Genomic DNA, 17,174 nt, shown 5'->3' on the forward strand with positions numbered 1-17,174 from the left:
TGAGGAAAATGAGGGTAAGTGTCCTACTCAAGTGACTCACAGGTTGGGCCAGATCTATGTTCCTTAACTTCTAGTCCAAAGCTTGTTCTACTTATTTTGTTGGAGCAAGTGCTGACATTCAGAGTGTTGGTGGGTGAGTCCAAATAGTCTTGGACGTGGAAATAAAGTCATGGCAAACTAATAATGATAATAAAAAGGTGTCAAGGACTTCCCTGGTGGTCCAGTGGTTAAGACAGTGCTTTCACTGCAGGGGGCGCAGGTTCGGTCCCTGGTCGGGGAAGTTCCGCAGGCCCTGCGGTGAGGTCAAAAAAAAAAAAAAAAAAGGAGGGGATTTTCACTCAGTCTCTCCCTGCTAATGAAGAATTAGGAATATTTCTTACTCTCTCTAAAAATTCAAGGCTGTGCATCGTCAAAGGCCAAAAGGCCCAAGTCACAGGGTCACACATATTTCTGTGTGGGGCAAAACCTGGACAGAGAGCCACTGGTTGGAGTTGGTCTGTAATAATTTGTGCTGCAGGAAGGCACCGCGAACACAGAACTTCAGAAAATATACAGCTACCTGGGGACACAAAGAACTGGGAGCTGCAAAGCCCATGTGACAAACAAACCCAGTGGGGCTGCACTGTTAGCAGAGCAGGCAGATTTCTGTGGGTGCTTCTGGATGGCCCAGGACGGAGACGTGAGCATCCTTTAACTCACTAGCAAGGAAATCAGAGCACACGTGATATTTCTGTTCCCCAGTGAGGGCACCTGTGAAATCAGAGGCCAAGAAGCTTTGGGGGGCAGGATTTCTCCCTGCTAGGCCACTCATGATTCTAATCTAAGCAAAATCGAACTTTCCTCCACCCTTCCAACTTTCACCTGTGCTCAGAAAAATGTGCTAGCATTGACCTCAGCCCTGAGGCCATAATTCACAGTGCACATCCTGTCTTCTACACTTGCCTGCTCTGTGACCCTGGCAACTCAATGTCTCTGGGTCTCAATTTCTTCTTCTGTTAGAGAAAAAGCAGGGCAGGTGATGTAGCCGCCCTGTCTGGCACTGTAAATGAGTCTGCTGCACACAGCTGTTTCCCCCTTGACTGTGCTCATGGGTGTTCATACTTGGAATAATGCAGTTGCTGGAACATCCCTGACCTGAAGGCCCTCCATCATTACCTCTGCCAGGGAAATATCAAAGTCTTGGGATTGCTGGCAGTGTCTTTATCCCTGTCTGGAGAAATGCCTGCCTGCAGACAAAACAAGGCACCCAATCTTTTTGCTTTGTATTTATTTCCTTAAAAGTCATGGAGGTCACAGGCTGCTGAGGACTGAGCTTGTGTCCAGAGTCCCCTGACCAGATGGGGGACTCCATGCCTGCTGTCTGTGCCTCAGTTTCCTCATCACCCAAACGGATCAAAGGCCATCTATTGTAGCACCGAGACGGTGAGTGATTAATGGGCGTGAGGCCGTGTGTAGTCTGTACCGTCTGGCTAAGGAAAATGTCCATCGACGGATGAATGGATAAAGAAGATGTGGTACGTATATACAATGGAATATTACTCAGCCATAAAAGAAATGAAACTGGGTCTCTTGCAGAGATGTGGATGGACATCTAGAGTCTGTCATACAGAGTGAAGTAAGTCAGAAAGAGAAAAACAAATACTGTATATTAATGCATATATGTGGAATCTAGAAAAATAGTACAGATGAACCTATTTTCAGGGCACGAATAGAGACGCAGACGTAGAGAACAGATGTGTGGACACAAGGGGGGAAGGGGACGTGGGATGAATTGGGAGATTAGGTTTGACATAAATACGCTACCATGTGTAAAACAGATAGCTAATGGGAACATGCTGTATAGCACAGGGAGCTCAACTCGGTGCTCTGTGATGACCTAGAGGGGTGGGATGGGCGGGGGAGGTCCAAGAGGGAGGGGATATATGTATACGTATAGCTGATTCACTTTGTTGTACAGCAGAAACTAACACAACATTGTAAAGCAATTATACTCCAATAAAAAGAAAAGGAAAGGTACTTAATGGATGCTAGTGGCTGATCTGATCATTAGAAATTATGCTTAAAAGCAGGTCAAGTAAAGCACTCTCTACCTACAAAGCACTCAAAGAAGTGGCTGTGGAGTGAACATACGTAGAAGAATAAATGCAGGGGCAAACCCCAAGTATGATACTTCCCCCCGCCCCCCCCCCCCTCAACCCCCCCCCCCCCCCCCCCCCCCCGCAAACCCTCTTACTCACATCATATTCAAATTGCTACATTCATTGAAAAAGCAGTAGGCACCGTTCAAATGGAGGTGATGTTATACTTCTCACACTTCCAATTTACAAAAAGACAATAGCGTACATTCTTTCTTCTGTTCACCATCGAGCCTTCAAAGTAGGCAAGAAAACTATCATTATTATCAGCACCATATTATCTCTAATAAATTGGCATCTATTTCCACATCTACATCATTTCCACAGCTATATTTCTCTCTTTTCTGTATCTCTATGTCCATATTTCCATACTTCTTTTTCCAATATCTATACCTAAATCTATACTTATATCTATATACCTCTATCTTTGTCTTTATTCTTTTCAAATCCATATCCATGGCTATATGAGGACACCAAGTCTTCAGTGAGATTCAGCAACTAGACAAAGATCACCCAGCTGGGACCTGAGAGCCGATGTAAGGCTTTTGGCTTTAAATACTGCTCTTTGCCACTTATCCTATGCCATCTCTCAAATAAATGGGATTTAAAAAAAAAAAAAAAAGAAAGAAAAAAAGGAAGGAAGGAAGCAAACAAGCAAGCATTATAATTACTTTACTTTCTATTCACAAAGCCCAGCATATGGCCAGACCTCTACCTCCTCCATTTCCATTAACTTAAAGTTTTTGGTGTGGGGTAGACACAGGAATGGGCTTCAAAATGACCAGTTACTGTACAGTTACATGTCAGATTCTTCATCATATATATCTTCTTGCTTAAAATTCTTAGAAAAGTTTCAAAATGCCAGATTTTTTTAAAATTAGGAAATACAATAGGATTTTTTTTTGAGGAGGCGGAATTAGGTTATTTATATTGTTAACAACCATTTATATGAAGATATTCTGGAAATTTACTGTATTAATGCAGATCTAAACTGGTATTTTAGAAGATACTCCCCCTTTAATTTCTTTCCTCTTTCTTTTCTCTATTTTTTCTTCACTCAGAGCTTTTGTAATAGAACATGGTGAAACAGTCTAACTGGACTGCCAGGATGATTAAAATTTATATCACTTTTGCATCTGTTTTGAGAGGTGGAGCCTTAATTTTAAAACAAATTATCAAATATTTCAAGAAAGTAGATTGAAGATTACTCTTTATTCTCTAAAAATTTCAAGAGTTGAATTGCTGTGAATAATTGGCAGGATTTTTTGGTAATGAATTTATCTGATTTAAACCGAAGGTTTCCTTCTTCTGTTCATAAAAGCTTACATATCTGCTCTGTTTTACAATAATCATTTTTACGGTCAATTTTCCAGCCCTTCCAAATCCTCTTTTTTTCCCAAACGTGAAATCTACAGAAGGAAAAAAGCATACATATTTCATTTTTAAAACTGAGTAGTAATGTTCTAAAGAATATATTTTAAGGGTACCTTCTAGGCTAGAGGTTTGCAAAACATCATCTGTTTCTCCTTGTGCGAGGTTTTGTTTACGTCCTTCTTTTAAATCTATTTTTGGTCTCCCGAATTTAGTACAGGTTGCTTAAAAAATCAAAAGCAATTATAAAATTTACCTAGAATCTGCTTTCAAACTCGAGTTAAGCCATATTATAATTTTGTTTTCTGTTGTTGCTTTTAACTGTATGAGTGATTTATGCTGTCTGTGTTTTTAGTTTCCTATATGACCTTTCTCACACTTCTACGTACTCTCTCCTTATTTGTTCTTCACTACCTTGTCTTCACAGAATTATTCAGCTCAGACTGCCATGCAAGGGGAAAACTACGAACCCTTAGGTATTATGTTTTACCTTTTAGAAGTAAAGGTTTACTTTTTCAAAAGTCCATTTTACCCCCTTAGAAAGAAATATCAGTGTGCGTTTATTATCTAAGAAGAGACTCTCCCCTGGTTTTTGTTCCATTTATTGAAAATTTCAATTTCTTCGCAGCGGCTTCTAATTTATTTTGCAATTCACACAGCGCACTGTAAACGTAATGTAAAATTTTCAAAGCTTAATTAACAGCTAAGGATAGTGGCAGGCCAAGTTTTTAGAGGCATTTACTTAAGCTCGGCTCCAAGAAAATGAAGAGACTTCCATGCAGGAAGCTGTGAACTTGAACCTCTTAAACAATAAAACTGAGGATTCAGAATCGTGGCTTTGCTTTTTGATGCCAGGCCAGCACACCTGTGGGCTTAACCCCTATCGGGCCAAGATGCTTCTCACAGGATCCCTTGCTCTGGAGCTGTTTTTCATTTACAGAGACGAGGTAGCAATAAGACAAAATCCCACAGCACTTCATCAAAGTTTCAGAAAATCCACTTTTAGATTCCATAGGAATGAAGGTGGGGTTCAGCAATCTGGACAGAGTCACAGCAAAATGGAAGAGCAGCCCAAGTCTAACGATGGGAACAATTGGGGTGTGGCGTTCCTCAGACCTATACATGGGGCAGAAGAGGGTAGCATTAGCTGTAGTGTCACGGTTCTGCCATTCCTAGCAGGAGTGCTTGATGTGGTCACTTAGTCTCTCCCAGCCTCAGTTTTCTCATCTGTAGAATTGGACCAGGAATCTCACAGGTAGGGTATTGTGTTTTAGGTGCTGTGCCCATTAGCAAGTAGGGTATTGTGTTTTAGGTGCTGTGCCCATTAGCATGGAGAGCTAGGTCAAGCCTGGCTTAGTCACTACTTCACCAGCCTTGGGCAAGACCATATATCTCTCTGGACCCCAATTTACCCATTTTGTAAATAAAGAGGTTGAATTCTGACCTCACATTTTTCCCAGGGCAGGTGAAGGGGAACTGGGAGATCAGGAGGGCCAATTTTTCCAGGCTTCCTATTCACCAAAGTTCTCAATATAGACTTTTGATTGTCTCACCAAATGGGGACATACCATCACTGTCAAGATGAAAAGGCACTGCTCACCACATGGTATATTGTGTCTCAAACTGCAGTCATCTGCCTGAAATACACAACTATTTACTTATTATAACTCTTTTAATTACTTTGTCAGCTGTACACTTTTATTCCATTGTACTATTTGTGTAAGAAGATTATTTTATTATTTGAGTTACCTGTTTGGCATTCTCTCATTAAAAAAAACCAAAAAACCAAGGCCCTCAAAAAAAAAAATTCAAGATCTTACAGTTTGATGAATCTATTTGTAAATCAAAGTGTCGTTTTTATGTCTCTTCATAAGCTGTCCCGCATCCGTCCTAGACAAAATGCTCAGGGACAGCCGGAAACCACTGGTCTGCCCGTGTCTGCGGGGCTGGGGAACTCGCAGGAAGCGATGCGGCACGGGGCAGTGCGCACGCGAGTCATGGGAGGACGCACCACCGCCCTGCGCGAAAGGGAGGGTACGGTGACACCGGAACTGGACGGGTGGCGATCTGCTTTAGGAGCCAGTGCCTCTAGCCATCTGTTGGTGACCCTCAGGAAAGTCTCTGCCCTTGCAATCCTGAAATCCAGGGGGAAAAGGAAGACTGGGCAAAAGCGGAGAGTCTGGAGCAGGCAGCGTTTCCTGGTCTCCTGGGGAGGAGGTGGAAAGGTTGGTGACGTGACCAGAGCCCGGCTCGGTCTTTTCATTTCACTTCGTGGCTGCGAAGGACATAACAACAATGATTTAAAAAAAAAAAAAAAAAAAAGCCAAGGGAGGCCAGGCCGCCTGGATCAGTCCTGCGGGGTCCGGATCGCCTGGCCTGCGCAGGGGTGGCGCGCTCTCCCCGGAGCGTAAAAACGCGGTAGCCCGGCACCCCGCTCAGGCCCTCCAGGTTTCGGGGCTCCTTGTCGAGACTCTGCCGGAGGAGCAATGAGAGCAGTGACCCCCAGAGAAGCCCCCTCACCCCCGGTCGGTTTGCAAACTCGAACCTGCGCCAGGGCGCCCTGCGGTTGGGGTGACAGCAAAGGCCAGCGCGGGGCCACCGCCGAGAGCCTGCCCACCACGCCGTGCGCTCGGGCCGGCTGCTTGGGGCCTTGGGGCGGGGAGGAAGGGCCCGTTCCGAAATCCGCCCGACTGGATAACTTTCCAACTATGACTTTTTTTTTTTTTTCGTCTCTTTCTAAAGAGCAGCCTAACTTGACAAGATCGGTTCTCCCCGCCACGACAATCGTTGTCTCCAGACCCGGAGTTGAGGGGGAGTAGGGTGGGCGCGGGCGCAGGTCTGCCCTGGGATCCCTGCCACCAGAACACCCGCAGGTGGCTCCAGGAACAGCAGGCCCGCTGGGGGCGCAGCGGGGTCCAAGTGGGAATTCCATTTTTGGCCTCTGGGCGCGGTGTTTTCAGTCTCTCGTGTGTTTAACTGAATTTGCTAGACATTTTCACTCTTCTCACGTTTCCTTTTCGAATCTACCTTTCCGCCTTGTGCGCCTCTAGTCTCCGCCGAATCTCAGGCACCCGGCCGGGAGCAGGCGAGCGTGGGCGGTTGCGGGCGCGGCCGAAGCGCCAAGGGGTCTGGGTGCCGCCGAGATGCGCCGGGCATCTCTGGAGGCTGCAGGTCTCCGGCTCAAGATCTGCCAGAGCCGCCGCCTCTGCGGATCTCGGGGCAATCGGTGTCTCCTCTCCCAGTTTGCGCTAGGGTGGGTTTCATTTCAGGGTAAAGCGAACTCAGGCCTCTCTCGTTTGTCTAAATCTGGGGAGGGCGGGTGGGGTTAGGGGAGAGTTCTTGCCCCGGACCTACCTCGCCCTGTTAAACACCACTTGGAAAGAAAAGTCAGTGTCCTGGGTCCCCAGCACACCGCTCCACCATGCTTAGCCATGGCTTTGTTTCTGTTGTCTTTAATATACGTATGTTTCTATACCTGCAACCCCGTGTCAGCACAAAGCCCTCGTCTCCGTATCGAGTCCTGGAGTCCCTGATAGTTTTCTTTGATTTCAGAATTAGCCTTTCCCACTTTCGGGGAGTACCTCCTACTTGCCCACAAGACCAGACATCACAGCCAAGCAGACAGTGGGCCCTTGGGATCCTTACATAAAATATGGTGCAAAGAGCTTTAAGGGACTCTACCCTAGTTCAACCTGGACCATTGCCCCCACTAATCCCTCCATAGAAGCTTCCCCAAACCCCCGGGCCCCCCATGCAGCAGGTAGAAACTCACCTTCTCCCTGGTCAAGAATTCTGGGTTGATATTCTCCCACTGCAGTGTGACTTTTTAGGCAAATTCCTTAAAATTTCTTGTCTCAGTTTCTTTTTCTGTGAAATTGGCTATGGGGTCGTTGTGAGGATGGGAAATGATTACATATTTGTAAGCACTTTGAAAATCTCAAAATCACCTGATTTTCGGTGATATGGATGGGGACAGCTGTTAGGAATGTGGGTGCACAGTAAACGTGGGAAGATGAAGGGATCTCACTGATTAGCCTAAATCAGTGAAAAAGGAAAAGCTGAAACCCACTGGTGCCTGGCAGAGGGGATGTTTGCAGCTAACTCTGTTCTTGGAAGAGTTTTAACTGTTCCGTTCTTTGCAGAAGCTCCTTCTAGAAGGAAGTCCGAGGGCTCAGAGGAAGATTTCCCGAACCCTTGAACAGGTTGAAGATTTACCAAACCCTTGAACCCTTCCCCATACCTCCATTCCCCAAGCTTCCAAGACTAAAGCTGGGAGGCGTGGAGCAGTGGGAGTAACAGGCTCACCTGCCGCTGTTGGCCACCTGAGCCCCCATAAGCAGATTACTGATCCTTTTCTGGTTTCAAAAGCAGGGCTGATGGCACCTGTGTCATGCCTTGGGAGCCCCAGAGACAAGAATCACAGGGAAAGCTTATGGAGCATCATTCTGCTGCCCTGCGAAGCATGGGAACAAAGCCATGGCCATGTGGCTGACCTCACTTTAGGTAGGTACTGTTATTATGGCCAGTGGACACAGGAGAACTGTTACCAAGCACAAGTTCAGCCAAACCAGCCAAAATGTCAGAGTTTGGAGGAGACAAAGGTTTATTGTAGGGCCAGGCAAGGAGATGGGTGGCTTGTGCCCAAAAAACCCCAAGCTCGCTGCAGGGTTTCAGCAAAACGTTTTTAAAGGCCAGGTGACAGAGGGGCATGGTTTGTTGTTGCAAACTTCTTGGTGTCAGAATCCTTTGTTCTTGCAGCTTCCAAGTAGGTCAGGTCAGGATGTTCCTGTAAACCTCCAAGACAAATGCCGTTCTCGGTTCTGCAACTTTTTATCTCTCTATGAATGGAAAAGTGTTGTACCCTTAAAGGTCAGAGCCTTGAGAATGGGCTATCCTGTATATTTCAGGCTATAGGCAACATTCTTAACTGGAAGGAAAGCAATAGAATACAAAGGTTAAAGTAAAAGAAACAGATTTACTATGGAGTCAGATTTGTTCTTCACTATTGATGGGGCAGAGAGCAGGGATGTAGTGTGCCCCCTGAGGAAGCAGTAGAGCTGGGTTTCTACCCAGGCCATCCAAGCCCAGAGCCCTCACTTGGAACCTCTTGGGCACAGTGCCTGGCACCCAGTCAGTACCCAATCCAGGGAGGCACATCTTGCTGTTTTAAGGAAAATCGGACTTGTCCCACCTTGTCCCAGGCCCAAGCACTTGCCATTTCCCTTTATGAGTTTAATTTTGAAGTTGGTGGGGGAAGCCTAGGCATTCATCCCTGGAAGCACTCTTAGTAGAACTGAAATCTTCCAAGCTTGCCTTGGCTACTTTAAAACTCTGCGGACAGTAATGACTATGGATGGACTGTAGTTTCCTATGAATATGGAGGAGTGGGTGGGGGCATGTAGCGGATGGATTACTATTTAACATTAACTGCTGGTAACCTTTCCTCCTGTCTGACTTCCCTGCAATGTTATCCTGAGAAGGGTCAGCCCCGGATGCATTTTTGTAAAATACGATTAGTCATTTCTGACCACGTGTGCTTGCCCTGGACCTTATTTGCCATCCTATATAATTATTAGAAGGAGCTTCTAATTTTATTTGAAATTCTAAGTTGACACGTGTGTCAATGTGCCATGACCCAGCATTGTGTTTAATTTCTCTTTTGTTAGCCTTATTTGGGCTGCTGAAGAATTACACTCAACGGAATCATCTACCCTGTTCATTTCCTCATTGCCACGGTTACCCGTTGCAGCTATGAATTACAGCCTTGAGGATTTGCTCCGAAAACGTCCTGTGCTGTGCCGTGCGTGTTCTCCTTCATGGGTACAAGTGAGGGCCTATCTAGGTGGCTTTGCCATAGCTTGAAACTACAGGTCATGGGTGTTCAGAACTCTCCTTTTGCACCTGCTGTTCCTTCTCTTGGCAATGCTTTTCCCTTCTCTTCGTCTGCTTGGTGAACTCCTGTTGATTCTTTTTTATGTATATATATTTTTATTGATTTTTTAATAATTTTTTAATTGAAGTATAGTTGATTTACAATGCTGTGTTAGTTTCAGGTATATGGCAAAGGGATCAGTTATAAATATATATAAAAATATATATATAATATATAAATATTATATATATATATTTCCTTTTCAGATTCTTTTCCCTTATAGGTTATTACAAAATATTAAGTGTAGTTCCCTGAGCTCTACAGTAGGTCCCTGTTGTTTATCTATTTTATATATACTGTTGATTCTTTGATTCAACTCAAGCCTTCCTCTTTGCAGCCATCTCTGACTTCCAAGGGTTGGCCACGTCCTCCTGTACTCCCTGTGTACCTTTCTCTGTCCAAGCATGTATTGCCCTCTGCTGCTACCATGCTTTTATGTTTCTGTTAAATTCTGGTTGTCAGGTGTGTGTGGTTATAATTGTGGACTCTCAAAGCAGACTTCCTGGGTTCACGTTTTGACTCTCCCCACACTCTCTTGCCACGTGACCTCATGTGTGTCACGGGAGTAATAATATTGCCTGACTCTCGGATTGATAGGATTAAACGAGCTATGTTATTCAAACCACGTTACCTTGCAGCAGGCACTCAGTAAATATTCAGTATTATTAAGGCATTGACTTTCTTTCTTATGGGCTGTGAGCTTCTCAGGGGATGTGAGTGGCACCTTTGTATTTATTCCCATTTTCTGGATACGTAGTGGATGCTGTATTCCCAGTACTTGGCTCATAATATGTGCTCAGTTACTCTTTTCAGAAAAAAATGAGAGAGGCAGAGTTTGTTCATGGAGATACCAAATGTCCACTGTCATCATTAACCAATTACTCAGCATTACTGTAGCACTTGCTCCGTGCAAGGCATTGTGCTCGGTTCTGCAGTGGATTAAAAACGGGGTATCAACACCTCCATATAGTTAACCATAGAGTCGGGGTGATAAACAAGCACTCTGCCCATCAGATGATGGCACAAGAGAGAAATAACTATATGCTTCTAGGCAGCGATCTGGTCCCCTTTCTAATCCATGCTCACTCTCGCCTGACTTTTCTTATTGCTGGGCAGAATTAAGCATGCCCAAAGGCCAAGGAAGCTGAAGAAATTTAAGCCAGAGAGCCACTCACTTGCATGGACTCCTTTCATGTGTTCACAGGGTCATATTTTTTAAGTTCATTTTCTTAAGGAGCCCCCCTTAAACTACTTTAAGCTTCTGGCCCCATAATGCCTGGATCTGCCCCAATTGTGCCTGGGTGCGGCTTAAATACATTTGATGACTCCCCAGTGCCTTGAACAGTGATCACCTGCTATGAGCCACTCAGTGTATGAGTTTGGAGCACGTATCATCCAGATGTTTAGCCTGGGATGTAACCCCTTCATCCCCTGACCAAATTCCACATTGGGCCATCTGTCACTGGAGCCAGCTGGGCTGCTTGCTCTTCCCGAGGGCACTGTTTTGTCTCCACACCTTTAACAAGGCTTTTCTCTTTGCCTAGGATGCATTCCCCCCCCCAGCACTCCCGCCCACCTCTGCCTGTGAAATAATCATAGCATCCTCCAGCTGCCTCGAAATGCCTCTTCTCTCCGAGTTTTCCCACAGACTCGTGACTCCCGGCTCTGAGTTCCTCAGCACCCTGCTCAGCCTGCTTCGATGGCCTTCCTTGTGTGGGATGCCACTTTGTCGCTGATGGTCAGTTTTCCCTCTGCCAGCAGGATTGTCAGATTCCCATTCATAGCAGTGAACTTTGAGCCTGATATCTGTTTACACAGTCAGTAGCCTCCTTGTTTGGGGAAAGAAGGGAGGGAGGGACGGATGAGGATGCAGTGAGGAGGGAGGAACGGATACAGGGAGTGAAGAGTTTTCATGTATTTTGTCAAAAGAGTGCTGGAAATAACAGATCTTATAGTGTCAGAAGAGGAAGAGATTATTTGGGCAGAGAAGGGCCCTCAGCTTGACGTTGAAGCCCAAGGAGGTAACTCGAGTTCAAAATGACCAGCGGAATAAGGTTTATGAAAAGACATCAGGGTGTTTTTTGGTTTTGTGCCCACCCTGATTTAAGTTGCGACTGTTAAAAAAAATAAATCAGAGATGGTTGTCGCTCACAAGCAATCTTTGAGCATTTACTTTCTAAGCAAGTACTTCAAGAAACAATGGCTTTTTGTTTTCAAAAATCACATATTGCTAATCTCAAAGAGCATTTTGAAAGGAGTCTTCAGTATCATGTGAAAAATTAAAGTATTACTATAGACCAGAAACTGGAAAGGAAGTCTTTTCTGTTCTCTAGGAGTCACATTATGCTGTAACCATTTGAGAAGGTAGCCTATAAGTTAAATTTTCTTTGAAACTGGCATGTGACATGGCAAAAATCAAATGCATTGTTTTTTGACAAGGTTTGAGGACTGGAATTTAGAAAAGCACTTGGTATGGGAGACGGCTGAATTAATACCGTTGAGATCGTGGTTATAAAGATTGATAAAGAAGGTGCATTCACTAAAAGATATAATGGCAGATGTAATAATGACGGCATTCATCATCCATCAAAGGCATTTATTAAGCACCCACAGGTACTTGGCAGCCTATGGCGTGCCGTGCAAGGAAGACAGACGTGGTCCCTATTCATGCAAGAGCTTGCCATTGTGCTCTTCCTTTGTCAGGAGCATAACGTCCCTACTTGTCACTGCTGCCTGAAAGACACTCCTTGTCATTATTTACGCTGTCTGAGTTTCTGATTTTCAAGGGTGGGGTGCAAGTCTTTTTTGTCGTTTCTTTTAATTATGCCACACACCGTGGTGTTCCATCCTCCAGGGAGACATTGCCGCTGTCAGTGGGTGAGCCTGCAGGTAGGAACCACCCTGATGTTCATTGACAGCATCCGCAGGAAGATGGGTGGCTTGTGGGAGGTCATCGTGCTCCTCCTAATAGAGCCCACAGGGCTTTGCCTGTCTCGCTGTTGTAACCCCTGTACCCGTAGGTTCTGCCCGTCCTGGTCTAGACTGTCAGCAAGCTGAGGGAATGGAGGTCCTTCTGAGCACTCAGCACCCGGCTGGCAGTGCCACCTCACCAGAGATCAGTGGTTTGTTGACTGACTGAGGCAACAAAAGAATTCCACAAAGCAATGGAAGGTCAGTGGCAGATCTTAATCAAATGTTTGTTTTGCTCAACTCCTGACGTATCTTATCCTGCACACGTGGACACACCGGTACCTGCTAAATTGCCTATTTTTCCCATGTGATGTGCTGTGAGCTCTAGTAGTTAAAAGTTGACTCCAGGCAAATGGAAAATGGAGGGTGGGAGACGTTCTCCAGAAGTAGTTTTCTATGGATGCGTGTTACCAGCTGGCAGTCGGTGGGAGGATGGCCTGTGACCGGGACCTCCAAGTCACAATCAGTGGTAGAAACAAGAAATGTGTCCAGTTCATGATTTTTCAAAATACCATGATTGGGGGAAAAAAGTGCCTATGCTGAGCTTTCATTTCATTTCATGTTATACCCCTGAGTTTTAAAGAAGATTTTGATATAAAAAAATCCAATTACAGAACTTTTTTTTTTTTTGGAAACTGTTGTGGATGACATAGCTCATTGTGTTTTGAAGAGCTGAGTTAAATGCATTCTGAGACATTTTCAAGGTCATGTTTGTTCTTCCAGATTAATTTGTAGGCTTATTGGTGGGGCTACGGGGATTAGTGATACAGCGGGTTTCCTTTATCACCTTGGCCAGCAGGGAGCTCACAATTACATGTTGTCACTGATGAAAGGAGCTTCCTGGCACACTACTTTTTCCTAAAGGCAGAAACTTTATACTCTCTTAATTTTTGTCCTAGTCCATGTGTATATTTTTTCTTGCAAACAGCTTCAAATTCTTTTGAAAGTTAAATATATTTTTATATCTATATACAACTGTTAAATATGTATATTAATATATGGGTCTGTGTGTATGTATACAGGCATTATATACATATACATACATACATATATATATATATATAAATATCTATATACATGTATATATTTATATCTATATCCATAAACACACACAAATCATTCATAAATCTACTCAACAACATTTATTGAGCATCTGCTAGTTGCTAGGTACCATTTGGTGCATTAAGGAATCTGACCACTGACAACGTAGCTTCCTTCTTTAACAAGCTCACCTTTTAAAGGAGCCAGACTATAGTGACAATGACATAATAGGCTAATATGCTTTTGGAACAGGAGGGAGGGAAGGACTCTTGAATTTGCTGTTTCTTCAGTTCTGCCCTTTCCCTCATCTTCAACATCTAATTTGTCACCCACTGTCCTTTTGGCATCCCTTTTCCCGTCCATGACTATCTTCATTAACTTGCATCTCAATTGCTCCAACAGCTTCCCATCTGGCATCTCTTCCTCGATTCTTCGTTTATACTTGTCTGATGATTTTTCCTAAAACTTCACTTTTATCTCTGGGCCTTCCTACTGTGGATCCCCCGCCGTGGTAATAATAGTAGTAGTTGATCAGAGGCAGTGCTTGCTCTGAGCTCCTTGCTCTGCATGTATTATCTCATTTAAACCCTACAAAATCGATGAGGTCACTGCAGTTATTCTTCCCATGTCATGAGGGAGGGGACTGAGGCTCAGAAAGCTGAAAGCACTTGCCTGAGACCTCACAGCTGCTCCAGAGCAGCTCTGGCTTCAGGTCTGTGGTCTCAGTTCTCCTGATGTCTGTTGTCCTGCTGCTGCTGTGCTAGCCTTGTGGGTAGAACCCTGGTGCCTAATATCAACCCTGGCTCTGAGCTCATTCCTGTGCCTCTGCTATTTTCCTCAAAGGAAATGGTATCATCTGTTTAAGGACTCCTTCTACTGGTCCTGGGCAGATCTTCTCAGGGCTGGTGAGTGGGGCATGAGGCTGCCAGCAGGGCTGCACTCCTGGGGCACATCATGTAGCTCCAGGGTGGTGATGACCAATCTTCACCTGGAATTCTGCATTTCCAATCCGGATATATCTGACGGCTCCAGGGGCAGAGGAGTCCTGGAGTAGGTTCATAAGAGCAGATCATGTGAGCTGATCAGTATTCAGTGGTGAAGTGGGGAAGGGAATTCAAGCATTCAACAAGAGACTGGTGCTTCTGCAAGCTGCTGCGTGGCCTGAGAATCCATGGTTCATCCACGAAGGCTTGGCCGGCATTCATGTTCACCCCTCGCCAAATTCTCGCAGCATTCCATGAGAACCAGCGCAGACAGTTGGGTCTTACCGGTTAGGGGCCTTTTGTTTGCAAGCAACAGAAACCATCTCGGGTTGGTCTAAGCACACTGGACACATTCCTTCATTCATTTGGCTTGTAGTTTCCCTAAACAGGGCAGCAGGAGCTTATGCTGTCTTCTTCCTCCAGCTGTGAGTTTCACATCTCCTACCAAGAAAGGGCTCACTGCCTGATGCCCACAGAAGCATCTTCTGAGAAAAGAAAGTGCTTTATTGTGAGGTCAGCTGGCAAAGAGACGGGAGGCGGGGCTCAAATCTGAATCCTCGATCCTGGGTTCTGAGCGAAATTTAAGGGGTCAGGGGAATAAACTGACTGGCTAGTCTCAGAATCCACCCATATATGATAACAGCTGCTGGAAGCCAGCGTTTCCTTATTCAAGTACTTCTCACTTCCTAGAGGGCTCCTGTGGCATCACTTCTATTCTTCGCGTTCCGTAGACTGAAGATTCTTGGTTCCGGGCTCATCCTGGAGACGGGTTCCTGTCTTGCCCATGTGCAGTGCTGTCTCTGTAAAATAACTCAAGGTTTGATTCATCAACAACCCCTTTTAAGGAAGCAAAATCAGTTTCAGCTGTGCTGTTTCACACTGAGCACAAAGATGTCCAGTAAATTCCTGAGCACTGTTGTAGACATTTGGGATCTCAGTGAATACAGTAAGCCCCGCCTTCCTAGAACTTACCTTCTTCAAGGAGGAAAAGACAATAAATGACAAACATAACAAATATGGAATTGAATGTATGTCACAAAATATCAGAGCAGGGTAATGGGGGATCTGGGAGGGACAGACTGGTATTAAGGAGTGGGGTCAGGGCAGGCCTTATTGAGAAGGGAGCAAAGCTATAAAGGGCTATGGGAGGGACAACCAAGTGGTAATCCAGGGGAGGAACATTCTAGAAGGAAAAGCCAATGCATCTGCCCTGAGTTAGAAGTGTACCTGGCATGTTGGAGGAATAGTATAGAGGCAGGTGTGGCTGGAGCCTGGCATGTAATTTCTTCTTGAGCTTGGGAGGAAAATTCCTCTTTTAGTGAGGACTTCTGCTGCACATTGGCTGCTCTTGTAGTTTTGAGAGGTCAGTCCTCAAGCAAAGGCTTCCTTTTAAGCTTGAACTTTAAACTAGAACTCTTCTATTTTTCGAAGAGGGAAGCCCATCAAGGTTCTGGCCCTGTGTGCTCTGAGGGATGCTTTTTTTTTTTTTTTTTTTTTTTCTGAAAAAGCCTAGCTTGGGGAGCTGCTCCTGTTTGTAGATAAATTTCAAAAAACATCGTCTTCCAGATGCTGTGTCTCCACAGCACATTTTGGATGCCTGACATTTAAAATCCTGGAAAAGAAACCTCCAGTGTCTTGTATCTCTTTGGAAATGATGAATTTCAAATGAACTCAAGTTAATGTAGTGCTTGTGAAGGGTGCCAGACAAACCGTGTTCAAAACTGTAGACTCTCGACAAAACAGGTCCATGAGGACCCCTTTCAGCAGATGGCTGTGCCCTCCCAGCCTCGCAGCAGACCCAGACGTCGGCTCTTAGCCTGAGAAGGTAATTTCTGTTTACTTCCCCTTCACTGTCGCACCTGTGGGTTACCGTGCTATTTCCAGCAAATTATCTTACTTCATGCGCCTTAGTAATTGGATAACTAATCAAATTTCTGTTTTAATTGGAAAGTTTGGTATCAGGCTGATGCAGCCCAGGACACTTAGAGGGTGTGATCTGGACTTGTAACTCATGGGTAACTACTTCTTTGGTCACATAAACATGGCCCCTTGAGTAAATGTTAGCTGTAGACCCTGTCTCTTGATGGTGATATTGATCAAAAGTGAGCTCCACTGTTGACATTTGAGGCTGGATTCTTCTTTGCTGGGGGAGGGGGGCGCTGTCTGTGAATTACAGGATGTTTAGTCACATCCCTGGCCTCTACCCACTAGATGTTGGTAGCATCATCTCCATTTTGTGACAACCAAAACGTCTCCAGGTGTTACCAGAAGTCCAACGACAGCATGGCTATGGACCATCAGATGCCAACATCTGGGTGACAGTGATCAGACCCTGTATTTACAAAGTGGTTTCACAACCACCCTGCAAGTTGAATAGGATCACGCCTTATACCAATAAAGACAGCAACATTCACCTCTTCGTTTCTTCTTATGGATCTTCTTTTTTTCTTATTATAGAAGTAATACATGTTCATCTTAGAAAACTTGTGAGCAAAACAAAACTATAAGATTGAACTACAATTCATCTGTGTTCTCACCAGCCATCAATAAACTTCTGTTAATTTATCTACTCTTTTTCATGCATACATCCATGTATCAACAGATATAATTTTGTTGCAAAAATAAGATCATGCTTTTTGTCCTGTGTCCTAATCTATTTCCTTCTCTGTGCGAAACATAAATACATTTTCTGAGAAATATTCTCATCTGTGACTCTATTAAATATTCTCACCTGTGATTCTA

At 44.7% G+C, this 17,174-nt stretch overlaps 1 long non-coding RNA gene across 1 annotated transcript; it reads left to right on the plus strand.

The window, feature by feature from the left end:
• Positions 1–12,383: 12,383 nt before the first annotated feature.
• LOC114904678 lies at positions 12,384–16,963 on the plus strand. The gene is made up of 4 exons (XR_003796005.1): positions 12,384–12,609; positions 15,123–15,249; positions 16,176–16,257; positions 16,644–16,963. It is a non-coding gene; the product is annotated as an uncharacterized LOC114904678 (long non-coding RNA).
• Positions 16,964–17,174: the final 211 nt, after the last annotated feature.

The sequence above is a fragment of the Monodon monoceros genome, unplaced genomic scaffold (genome assembly GCF_005190385.1).
Source record: "Monodon monoceros isolate NGI ecotype Baffin Bay Population unplaced genomic scaffold, NGI_Narwhal_1 Super_Scaffold_21, whole genome shotgun sequence".
NCBI classification, from domain to species: Eukaryota; Metazoa; Chordata; class Mammalia; order Artiodactyla; family Monodontidae; genus Monodon; species Monodon monoceros.